At 36.1% G+C, this 12,485-nt stretch overlaps 1 long non-coding RNA gene across 1 annotated transcript; it reads right to left on the reverse strand.

Moving 5' to 3' along the window:
- Positions 1–652: 652 nt before the first annotated feature.
- Positions 653–11,934, reverse strand: LOC140327748 (uncharacterized). The gene is made up of 4 exons (XR_011920100.1): positions 11,799–11,934; positions 1,857–1,893; positions 1,495–1,604; positions 653–778 (listed from the first exon to the last, which is right to left on the reverse strand). It is a non-coding gene; the product is annotated as an uncharacterized lncRNA (long non-coding RNA).
- Positions 11,935–12,485: the final 551 nt, after the last annotated feature.

Genomic DNA, 12,485 nt, shown 5'->3' on the forward strand with positions numbered 1-12,485 from the left:
TATTTATTTCCTATGGGGCTACCACAGGGAAACACTAACATGTAGCATCTCCCCAAAATGCTAACAAAAGAGTTTATCATCAACAACAAAACAGTGGGCCTGATTTATTAAAGCTTTCCAAGGCTGGAGAGGATACACTTTCACCAGTGAAGCTGGGTGATCCAGCAAACCTGGAATGGATTTCCTAAACGTCATTTGCTATTTGCTGGCAAATGTTTTGAATCCTCAACCAGATCCATTACAGGTTTGCTGGATCACCTAGCCTCATCCAGTTATGCCCATGTCCCACAATTGTTTACTCTATTTGCCACACTGCTTATCTGGCCTAATGAAAAAAATGTGAAATTATTTTTAAATAAAGCCTGTGGCTCTTATTTATTAAGGCTCTCCAAGGCTGCAGAGGATACACTTTTACCAGTGAAGTTGGGTGATCCAGCAAACTTGTAATAAATTTCTTTAAAGTCCTTTGCTATTTGTTAGTTTGTTTTCCTAGACCAGATCCATTCAAGGTTTGCTCGATCACCCAGCTTCGTTGATAAAAGTGTATCCTCTCCAGCCTTGGAGAGCTTTAATAAATCAGAGGTTATAATGATTGGGTTTTTTTTTCCTCATCCTAAATTCCCAAGAAGCTGTAGAAATGGGTATGACATAGCTCAGATTTCACGAGCTTCGGACTGGTATTTTCAGCTGAAGTGTATTGTGTGCCCCCAATATTCAGCTTTTCCAATGTTACATTCCACTTAAAATGGTTTCCAGTAGGTGTCTCAAACAATGATGCCTGCAAGAGAAAAAGAGAGGAAGTCACAGCCAGAAGTCACACTGGGGGCAGTTCCAATGAAATGGACTTGGATAGGATTAAGCAGCCCTGTAAAACATACAGAACATTTATGTACTGGCTATGTAGCATAGGTAGAAATGTACCTGTGTAGATCATTAGTTCCAGTTGCACCCTTAACATATATTAGGAAAGTGTCACCACTTGACTTATGTGTCTTTCCTATTTGTATGTCCTGTGCTAGATATATCTTTAATCAAAACATTTTTGGATTGGGTAGAGAACTATTAAAGCTCTCATCACTTTATTTTTTATCTGTTATCTGTGTATTGTTTTTTCTTGACTTCCTGTTCTATAGATGAAACAGTAAGTGGGTGGAAATATTTATAAAATTAGTGAGATTCCACTCTTCGTGTTCTGTTTATAAAACAGGGATTCTGATATTCCCTGGTGGTAATCAATTACTGCCATTGAAACACATGGACATGGGAATGTTTTAGGAAATGTAATTTGTTCTGTTTCATATATAGAGCCCTGCTCATACTTGGATAACTGGATTCACAGACAGTTATAACACAACATGGTCTAACCCTGCCCTACTCTGTCCAACACAAAACAAGAACATTTTGACTTTACATTTGACTTTAATTTTTTTTTTAATTTTTTATTCTATTTAAATAGACAGTTTAATGTTTATACTTTTTATGCATGATACATACCTTGATACCTTAGGTGATTTTTAGTCCCGGTGTCTTAGTACTGTTGTATTCCAGAAGAGGAAGATGGTGCTTTTAACAGCCATCTCAGAGATATATCTGACAATCTTGATCTAGAAGTTAAAACAAAAATCAGGTTTTAGATAAAATCTGAGTGTTAAAGGTTAATGAAAGGGTTAGGTCAAATTTTAGACTTTGAGTGAGTATTAAGCATTAGGGCTAGGGTAAAATCTAAAATAATATTAGAGTCAGGGGTTTACCGTCTTGTCTGTCTGTACACTGAGCTAAGCATGCAGAGTTCACTGAAAAGGAAATTTGTAGTACAAAGTAGGTTACTCTGCACCGGCCCAAGCACTGAGACTTACCTCATCCCAATGTTACCAGTCAATGAAGAACCCAAACCTAGAAGAAGACAAGGTAAATATGAAATATCAGGAGAGAGTGGGAATCACAGTGCTAAAGGGTATCACCTATATATGAGTTTTTCAAAAGACTTTAAAAGATTGTATGTAACAAAGCTGGATATGTGCCATAATCTGTGATAATACAGTTAGGTTCATAAATATTTGGACAGAGACAACTTTTTTCTAATTTTGGTTCCGTACATTACCACAATTAATTTTAAATAAAACAACTCAGATACAGTTGAACTGCAGACTTTCAGCTTTAATTCAGTGGGTTGAACATAAAGATTGCATAAAAATGTGAGGAACTAAAGCCTTTTTTTACACAATCACTTCATTTCAGGGGCTCAAAAGTAATTGGACAAATTAAAAAGCTGAAAATCAAATGTTTATTTCTAATACTTGGTTGAAAACCCTTTGCTGGCAATGACAGCGTGTAGTCTTGAACTCATGGACATCACCAGATGCTGGGTTTCCTCCTTTTTAATGTTCTGCCAGGCCTTTACTGCAGTGGCTTTCAGTTGCTGTTTGTTTGTGAGCCTTTCTGTTCGAAGTTTAGTCTTCAACAAGTCAAATGCACCCTCAATTGGGTTCAGATCAGGTGACTGACTTGGCCATTCATGAATATTCCACTTCTTTGCTTTAATAAACTCCTGGGTTGCTTTGGCTGTATGTTTTGGGTCATGGTCCATCTGTATTATGAAACGCCTCCCAATCAATGTGACTGCATTTAGCTGGATTTGAGCAGACAGTATGTCTCTGAACACCTCAGAATAAATTCGGCTGCTTCTGTCCTGTGTCACATCATGGATAAACACTAGTGTCCCAGTGCCACTGGCAGCCATGCACGCCCAAGCCATCACACTGCCTCCGCCATGTTTTACAGATGATGTGGTATGCTTTGGATCATGAGCTGTTCCACGCCTTCTCCATACTTTTTTCTTGCCATTATTCTGGTAAAGGTTGATCTTAGTTTCATCTGTCCAAAGAATGTTTCTCCAGAACTGTGCTGGATTTTTTAGATGTTTTTGAGCAAAGTCCAATCTAGCCTTTCTATTCTTGAGGCTTATGAGTGGCTTGTACCTTGCAGTGCACCCTCTGTTTTTACTTTCATGCAGTCTTCTCTTTATGGTAGAATTGGATATCGATATGCCTACTTCCTGGACAGTGTTGTTCACTTGGTTGGCTGTTGTGAAGGGGTTTTTCTTCAACATAGAAATGATTCTGCGATCATCCACCACTGTTGTCTTCTGTGGACGTCCAGGTCTTTTGGCATTGCTGAGTTCACCAGTGCTTTGTTTCTTTCTTATGATGTACCGAATCAGATTTTTGCCACTCCTAATGTTGTAGCAATTTCTCGGATGGGTTTTTTCTGGTTTTGCAGCTTAAGGATGGCTTGTTTCACCTGCATGGAGATCTTCCACATACAAGCAACCCCTCCCCCCCCTCCAAATAAACTCCAGGCCTTTTATCTGCCTAATTGATAATGACATAACGAAGGAATTTCCCACACCAGCCCATGAAATAGCCTTTGATTCAATTGTCCAATTATTTTTGAGCCCCTGAAATGAAGTGATTGTATAAAAAAAAGGCTTTAGTTCCTCACATTTTTATGCAATCTTTTTGTTCAACCCACTGAATTAAAGCTGAAAGTCTGCAGTTCAACTGCATCTGAGTTGTTTCATTTAAAATTAATTGTGGTAATGTACAGAACCAAAATTAGAAAAAAAGTTGTCTCTGTCCAAATATTTATGGTCGTAACTGTATAATGGTAATGAAAGTACACGTCTAATGATACAGGAAAACGTCCTTCAGGCAAAATGCAATATTGAAAATCCCCAAGCTATGTAGCTATCAGCAAGAAATGACTGGCTTCAGGAACAACTGACCACAAGGTCCAAGTTCACCATCAGCAATAAAGAGTTCTATATAGAAGCAGTATTCATTTAGAATACATAAACATAGCACTATGTAATTCTATTATAAGGATATAAAACATAGTTGATTAACTATTACCATACATAGTAAGTTATTAACACAGGTAAAAATTGTACAATTTGCATTATACTATAGTAGAGGCAGTCATTTGAGAAAGTAAATAATCTAATGATACCAGCATCGCAAATAATACATAAATCCAAATAAACAAAAAATTAAATGGGTCTTTTCCGACATCCAATCAATTAATTAATTATACAGTCATTGGTAAAAGCATAATTTACTATACAATAATTAAAAAATAATAAAATAGAAAATCTTCATAAATCATATCAATAAAGTGTTCCAACAACTCAATGTGTTTTGCAGCATATATGCGCCTTATTGAATATTTCATAAAATATAATTTCTAAACAAATAAACATCTTTCACTAATAATATACAAACCAATATTGCACTTTCAAATCAATTGGAATGAAATCATATAGGCCAGATATAGGCAAGCGCACGTAGGCAGGACAAAAAAGGAACAAACCCACAGCAAATACTTGGGAAACGTCTTAGGAGTCAGAACATAACCAGACCCTCATCTAAAAATAGAATAGGATCAAATGTTCTGTAATCACATGCTAAAGATGGGTTAACATCAAGTTAATTCAGAGATGTGACATAATGTCATATATTGGCCAAAAAATAGAAAAAAAAATAGAGCTACCTTTACAAAGGTCTAATATGTGATGGAAGACAAAAATGTATTTTCCTAGGTATATATTTTTCTCCTCCTAAAGAGCTTGGATGCCAGAAAAGTCCCATTTAATTTTTTGTTTGTAATTTGCATTATATTATTCTTACCAAGATAATTCTGTTTATTTTTTTTAATGGTCTAGTCAATGTTTGTATTTTAATGTACAGTTTTAGCACAGATTTAACGAAAAATTTGCACACGTGTCAGATGATTGTTTTCTCGGGTGAAGATTTAGTATGTGTATAATGGTCCCTCAACAATGTTCATTGATCTACAGTGGAGGTTTGATGAACAATCAATATTGACCATTGCGCACAATTTATACCCATGTTGGTATGGTTTGTTCCACCTAAAACATTTTATATATTTTATATATACTTTGTTATGCCTGTCTCATACTCAATCTGTAATTCAAAGCCAGCTAAAATGTGTTCACTTGCTAGCCTGTTTTTGACCAATCTCTAAACATTACCGCCTAATTACAGTCTAAATCCAACCCAATGCTTTGTGTACTTCCCCAGAGGACCCATACAGAGGCCCATCCTAGCAATATATCATATTTCTAACTTTCTCTTTTGCCTTCTACCTCTATTCAGTTGTCTTCAAAGAGAAAGAGAGTAAAGTCATGATCAGCACCATTTTCGACAGCAATACACAATGCAACCATATTTAAGGACTGGGACAGTCAAAGTCTTTTCTCTGACTTTTAGTTTAAGACAGTGGACATTATTCAAGCCAGAATACTTTGGACATCTTTTAGTTGAGTTGCTGTTGAGGACAGTTCCACATGCAATTAGCATTACAACTTAAGCTGACATTTACAACAAAATGAGTATTTAATCAATGTTAATATATTATAACACATATAGGTAAAATGATTTACCTGCCACATGTCAATTATTTTTGGTTAGCCCTGTGCTCTAGAGCAGCGGTCCCCAACCTGATGGTTTCAAGAGAAAATTTTGGTGGTCCACGGCTCTGGCTAGTGCACCCCCCAGCGGGGTCAGAAAAAGGATCCAGCTTGGGGGGGCGCAGCGGACCATGTCTCCCATATGCATCGCAGACTCAGGCCAGTGAACGGGTTGTATCTTTGGACACATCCCACCGACTCTTCCATTGCAGGCTCAGACCTGCAATGGGAGAGTGGACGGGTTCTGGCATCATGATGTCACTCTGGGGGAAGTTTCTTCCCCTTTGTGTGACACACGGCTCCCCACGCATGCACGGCCTGGAGTCCGTAATTGTACTGGTCAGTGACGTCCAAAAGGTTGAGGACCACTGCTCTAGAGAAACCGATGTCCTGTACCTTTCTGCAGACTACAATGCAGTTAAGCAATGAAATCTGGTGCCTGACCACCCCAAACTGTGATGAAATTAGAAGTACACGGATGAGGTTGTATCTCTACTCCCACCTCTAGAAAGAATTTTTATAGACAGTACTGTGCCAATCAATAGAGCCTAATCGTTTGACCTACCTACTACTTCATCCTAAAGTCTGTTGTGCAGTGGATAACAGGAGGTTATTATTCAGAAAAATGTGTGTGTTATTGTTAAGTAAAAATAATAATAATAATAATAAATGCATTAATAACTTTCCAATGATTACATATCTGTATTAAATTTTTTTCAAGATGCAGTTTAATTTAGAATTCCACCTCTCCTCTGTCTTCACAATAAATTAAAGCTCAAATTAGGATCACACAAAGTATGCTTTGGTTGGACAAGGAAGTGAGAAAAAATATGCAGGGCAGACAATACAACACTAACAAGATCGCTGTCTTTATTTTTATATGTATTTGTGAGGGGTTAACCTCAAAAACGCAGTGTTTGCCACAGAGGTATTCTGGACACCAGTTTGAATGTAAGGGTTCTCTGTCTTCTTTTTTTTACCTCCAACCTAGGAAAACAAAAGAAATACCCGTAGTTTCTCTCAGTGTCAGCACAGTCCAGTAAAGCCACATACAATTCTAGGTTTGAAATTATTTGAGTTTGCGGTTCTTCAGATTGTTACAGCACAAGACCTACATTTAGTCTCCCTGTCTCTCTCTAAACACACACTGGCACACTTTCCCAAGATTTAAAGGTCCAGCTGACCTATATTACCTGCACAATTAGAGGAAAACATTGTCATTAACATTGGGAATCCACCCAACCCTGCTCATATGGGTTCCCCAGTGCATGTTTTCCTGTATATCCCAGATAAAAGTCCATGTATTGCTACCCTAGAGATATGCTAGCTTCATCTTAAGCTACATACAAGAAATCCGAGGGGCCACCATCCACCTTTTTCCTGGAAAACATGACCAATTTCCCCAGAGCCATGTTAAAATATAGACAGGTTTTGCCTTTCCTTTAGTTAACATTAATGTTGCATTCTTTTATTGTCAATATTATTATTGAACTGGCTTGTCTGTAAAATACATAACCCACTTGTTATACTTCACATTTCCGATGTTCTCTTTTGCCATAAAGGACAGTGGCCAGAGGATATTTTAAAGCTGCCTTGCTAACTTCTTGTTTATACAGACTGGCTTCTCGCTTATGCAGTTAACAACATAAAACCTAAATGTTCTATTTAATATACTGGAATTTTTTTTTTCTCCATGCCAATAATATTATACCCAGTGCAGGGCAATTGGTGCCCACTACCTCAGAAACAGCCAACTGCAGGCTGCTGTGAGAGAGCAAGGCCAGTTGGACAGACTGATATATTGCACGATGGCACCATTTAGTTGAGTAAGTGGGCTCGGTGTAGGGGAAGGAGTTTCCTGATACTTCTGTGCCTCTAAGGTCAGTTACATTTTTATATGCCTTTGCATTTTCCCAATATCCCCAAAATGCAAGAAATACCCTTTACAATTGTGCAGAGAAAAATGCAGCATTCTTCCTTCTGACCTAGCTAGAGCAGAACATTGATATTTCTATCTATAACGCTGTAATAAACCCTATCATTTTTTTTAAGATTTACCATTTTTTTTTTATTTAATTATTGTGATGTATGGGGGAGGGTAATCTAAAAAACACTACTGCACTCATTTCTGCACTTCTACATAATGTAGTGGGCTTTGCAGTGATATTGCTTTAGGTCTTGTTCTCTGCCTCCTTGAGATCACCTTTCATACCTGCCTACTATATATCAAAAGAACCACCAAATAGATAACAACCATTATTCTAGCCCTTCTGCACTTACACTTTTTTTAGACAGAATTAGTACCATATCATATTATTATCATTATTATAAGTCATTTTTATAGAACCAAAATATTTGGAGCACTTGATGGTTCTTAATATCATTACCGTGTGATATTGTACTATACATTATGGATTGCTCTTAGATAACAGAGTAGCTTTCTGGCATAGACATCTAGTTTTCCCTCTGCAGAATTATCATATTAATGATGATGAACACTATAATGATGTGCTTCATTAATCTGAATGTCCGTAGATTCACTTTGTTTACCCTGGAGCCATAGATATCTCATTTAGTGTTAACTAATACACAGAAAATATGAGTCATATATCATTTTAACAGCATTGTTAGAAAGTACACAAACACAGTGAAAACCATGTTCTTTCTTAAACAATGTCTAAATGCATTTTTTCACCTAGTTAATTATAGATGTTTTAACGGCACATAAAATCTGATCAAATTATCATCCTATAAAAGATAATGGTATTTTATTGTAAAAAGATACACACAGTAGAGTATATCACATTTCCTCTGAGATCTTTAAAAGGCAAAACCCCGTATATAAGTGCCAATCAAGAGAATAACAGCTGAACCCAAGATAATTAGGACTTAAACCCATCTATGTGTGCAGCCAGTCCAGTATATGGATAAAACTACGCAAGGATCTAATGCACCATAAAACTGGTTAATGACATTTTACTACCATTTGTTGACTCTTTATTTGTTAAATGATATTGTATTGCACTTTGCCGAAAAAATAGGAGTAGTCAAACTTTAGAGTGTATTCATAAGGCCTAAGGATATGGCACAGCCATTAAAAGAGACTATAAAAGTTTTGGGTAATGTTACTTTAATTGTTTTTTAAAAGTCAATACATTTTAAAAGTGAGGCCTTTTTTTTAACTTTCTTTATATATCATTTGGGTTAGAAATAAACATTTAATGCACAACAAAGGATTCCCAGATCACTATAGGCTAAGGGGAAAGCAACAAACATTGCTTTCCTCTTATGTAATTGTAACCTCACATAGAACCATTTGATAGGGATGATCCACTTTACTGCTTTATTCAATACTGTGTAATGTTTCAATTTGAGTTTTTAAGATCTGTAAACAACTTATCTGTAAACAACGTATAAGGAGAAACTAAAAAACTCATGTAAATTATGATAAACATAAACTGTCTTTTGTTAGATACTAGACTACATAATGGTATGTGCAGTATTTTTTTTATATTAACCTGATTAACGAAAGTGAATATGTACAAAATCAGCATACATTTCTTTAAGGAATTATTATGTTTTAAAGGGGCATTTTGGATGCTGAACTGAACGCAAAGCTTGATTGCTTCTCGAAGGGCATTCATCTTTTTCAAAATAACAAGAGATCAAATCTATTATGAATTCTATTATGATATGCTGAGTGGCATGCTTATGGTAATCTAACAAATACACTGGGAAACTTAGAACTCTCCACTGATAGATATAGATTAATATGATCCCAATTTTGGTTGACTGGTAATACTGATACATTAATAAACCATGATAAAAATTATTATTTGCCTCATGCATTAATAAGTGTTTAGATTAACAATATTTTTGTCAGTCAAGCACTACCTTCCTCAATCATCTTGTGTAATAAAGCCATGGCATAAGATTGATATTTGCAGTGTGGCTGTAAACACTATTTAAATGGGGGGCATGAAAGGTCCTAACCGTAACAATTCCAACACTGATGGCTTTCTCTACCCTAACATTCATTCTACTCTCAGAGAAGAATTTTTGTCTCTTTCTATTCTCAACTGATATTTAAGAACCATGGATAAGCAGAAATAACAAGGTTTCTGAAATTCAAACAAAAGAATGAGGCAGACAATTCCCATAGAGCTAAATAAGTGTAATCCCTGAATGACTTAGAAAGTTTGTTGTCATAGAGGAATGTAAAGTATATTGTATTTTGATGACTTTTGTGACTTTGCAACTCTAACACATAAATTATATCAATTACTATTTATGGTCAAGAAACTGCATTCATTAGTCATGAAATAAATAGAAGAAATTAGTGCAGGTTCAAGAATAATCTCCAAAATACCAAACTGCATAATGAGAACACATTGATTGATCACCCTCTGAATTTATTTTACATTTATTTTGTAAGGGAAATGGCAGCATTTGCATTGTGGCAAAGTTTTTTTTTTTTCGTTTTTGTTTTTCTTTCTGTATTGTAGGAAGTTGTTGAATAAATACTTTCCTGCTTAACACAAAAGTCCTAAGTAAGTTCAATATAAAGTTAGATTAAGAAAAAACTGTTGTAGTGCTAATTTCTACTGCTGGTGGTGTGTGGTAACACTTCATTGTTCTCTTTTGTTTGCCTGTAAAGTAGCACGAACATCTTTACTTCCACTTCTGACCCCAAAATGTCTCCCCTACATCCCTCCATGTGTGTGTGAGGGCAATATAACAGAGGAACCATACAGAGAGCACTAACTGAGGGAATTTTTGCAAGGAGCACTGTAAGGGGGGACACTATAACTGTTGGCATTATCAGTGGGACACAAAATGGGTGCAAAAAAAAACAAGAGACACTATAAAAAAAGAGACCAACGTTGTTCATGCTTTTATGTTATGCCCATTATTTAGCCCCCTTTACAGTCTATAGTGGCCATACCTTCTTTTTTTGTTGAGGCACATCTCCACCTTCTTTGGGCCCAGAGGTGTTCCAGATCGTCTGGAATGCTAGCCGTGCCACTGTGTGTTAATTTTGATATTAAACCCTTTCTCCTTGTGGAACCTTTTAGATTCTAGCCCAACGATGTGTACATGGCCTGTTTTTTTCAATTAAAAATAAGCCCTACTACCTGACAGAATACAGTCCAATCAACATCCGACAAAAAGCAAAGCATCATCAGAGCAATAGGGTTGCCACTTTTTTGGGGGGAATAATTCCAGCCATATAGTATTTTTAAAAATAAAATTATTGGCAATCCAATTTTTACAAGTTGTTTGACAGCCCTACTTTACAGGGATGTAGTAATAAGTTTCACTAACAATGACATGAGTAAGGCATGTGTCTAAAAAGCATAAAATGTTGTCACTGGGGGACATGCACATTATTCCCTGGCTGAGCTCACAGGGTGAATGTGGCATGAACAAAACATGTATACTCTGGGTTGATCATGATTATTTTCCAATATGCTAAAAAATTAATGTGTGTGATATTGATTTCTTCCTAGTGTCAGAAGGTCTCATAATTGCCCTCTGGGGAGCTCTTACAATGCCTTGCTCTTGCTTGCCCATTTATCATAAACTCCGCTCAGATTTGCTGCAAACAGTATGACTTTGGAAAGGTATCAAAGTCCATGGAGAAAAGCAAGTCACACAGAAAGCAATGCAGAAGTATTATAGGATCAAATTTCATAAAGGCAGTCATTTTGTGTTTATATGTTGATCAGAGCACTTTTACAATCCCCAGTAAATGCTAGGTAGAAATGCCAGTCAAACAATATTTTATTTCCTTCTGGGGTTCTAATATAATCCCTGTTCACTCCTAGCATTATACTGCCACTTACTGTTAGATTAAAATTCAATAAATTGTGTATTCCTTTAACAAAAGCCTTTAACTAATTTTATTCGCGGTGACTTTATGTGAATAAATATATGACCTGTTCCTGTGATTGATATATATATATATATATATATATATATATACATACATATACACACACACATACTGTATGTACATATAAATGTTTTAAATGAGTCAAATGGCTCATATAAAACATCTAGTGGCATTTGCCACCAGGACATATATAATAATGGCACTCAAATAAACCAAAGAAATTAATAAAAAAATTACCGTATGCCAACTTTATTGTACTCGGTACTCAGATCTCACCAGCTATTTGAATTTAAACCCTACCTCAGATTTAAGTACAGAAGAAAATAAAACTAAATTTGCCGCCGTACTGTGCAACATATGCATCCTGCTCGTTGTTAAAAGAAATTATTATATCAGAAGATTGATAAATCTTACCATTTGTGTACATTTCCTTTCTAGCCCTGCTGATTATGTCTCCATATTGTACTGTAAGGCAAGCTGTGCACTGCAAATCTGGGTTTAATTAAAGAAACTCACACAATGCAAACTCAGTGTGCATGCGCCTTTTGATAACCATCCATTAGCTGAAAGTCTTGACAAAACTAAAATGTGTTTTCTCAAGTAACTTAAGATTCTTTGCTTGATCCCAATTACAAATATTGCATATTCAGCCGTATCATACTGAAACAGAAAGATGTGTCTTTCATATGTTAAGTGGGAAGTTTTAGAGGCTGTGTGTGTATATAACCTTCTTCGTCAGCACATGAATCTTATCTGGAATTTCACAATCCCTGTCGAAAGCTCTCCAGCTGTCTGAAGAAGCCCATTTACCTTAGAAAAAACAAAGATTGCATTACAAACATGCATTCCTCCTACACATAAAAAATGTTGATTGCTTAACACAAAAGTGCTGAAGCCATTAGTATATCCTTTTAGTATTGAAAAGTACACGTGTATTATATGGCTCTCGTTCCCAGTGGGGTTCACCACTAGTGTCACATTGCACAGTGGATCCATTAGTAGCATAATGTCATTTAACCACAGGACAGACTAATGGTCTAAATTAGAGGCATTTTCTTCACATTATTCGGTCAAAATACCCAGTCAGCTTAAACCTTTGTT

This window comes from Pyxicephalus adspersus, chromosome 3, assembly GCF_032062135.1.
Source record: "Pyxicephalus adspersus chromosome 3, UCB_Pads_2.0, whole genome shotgun sequence".
Classification (NCBI taxonomy): domain Eukaryota; kingdom Metazoa; phylum Chordata; class Amphibia; order Anura; family Pyxicephalidae; genus Pyxicephalus; species Pyxicephalus adspersus.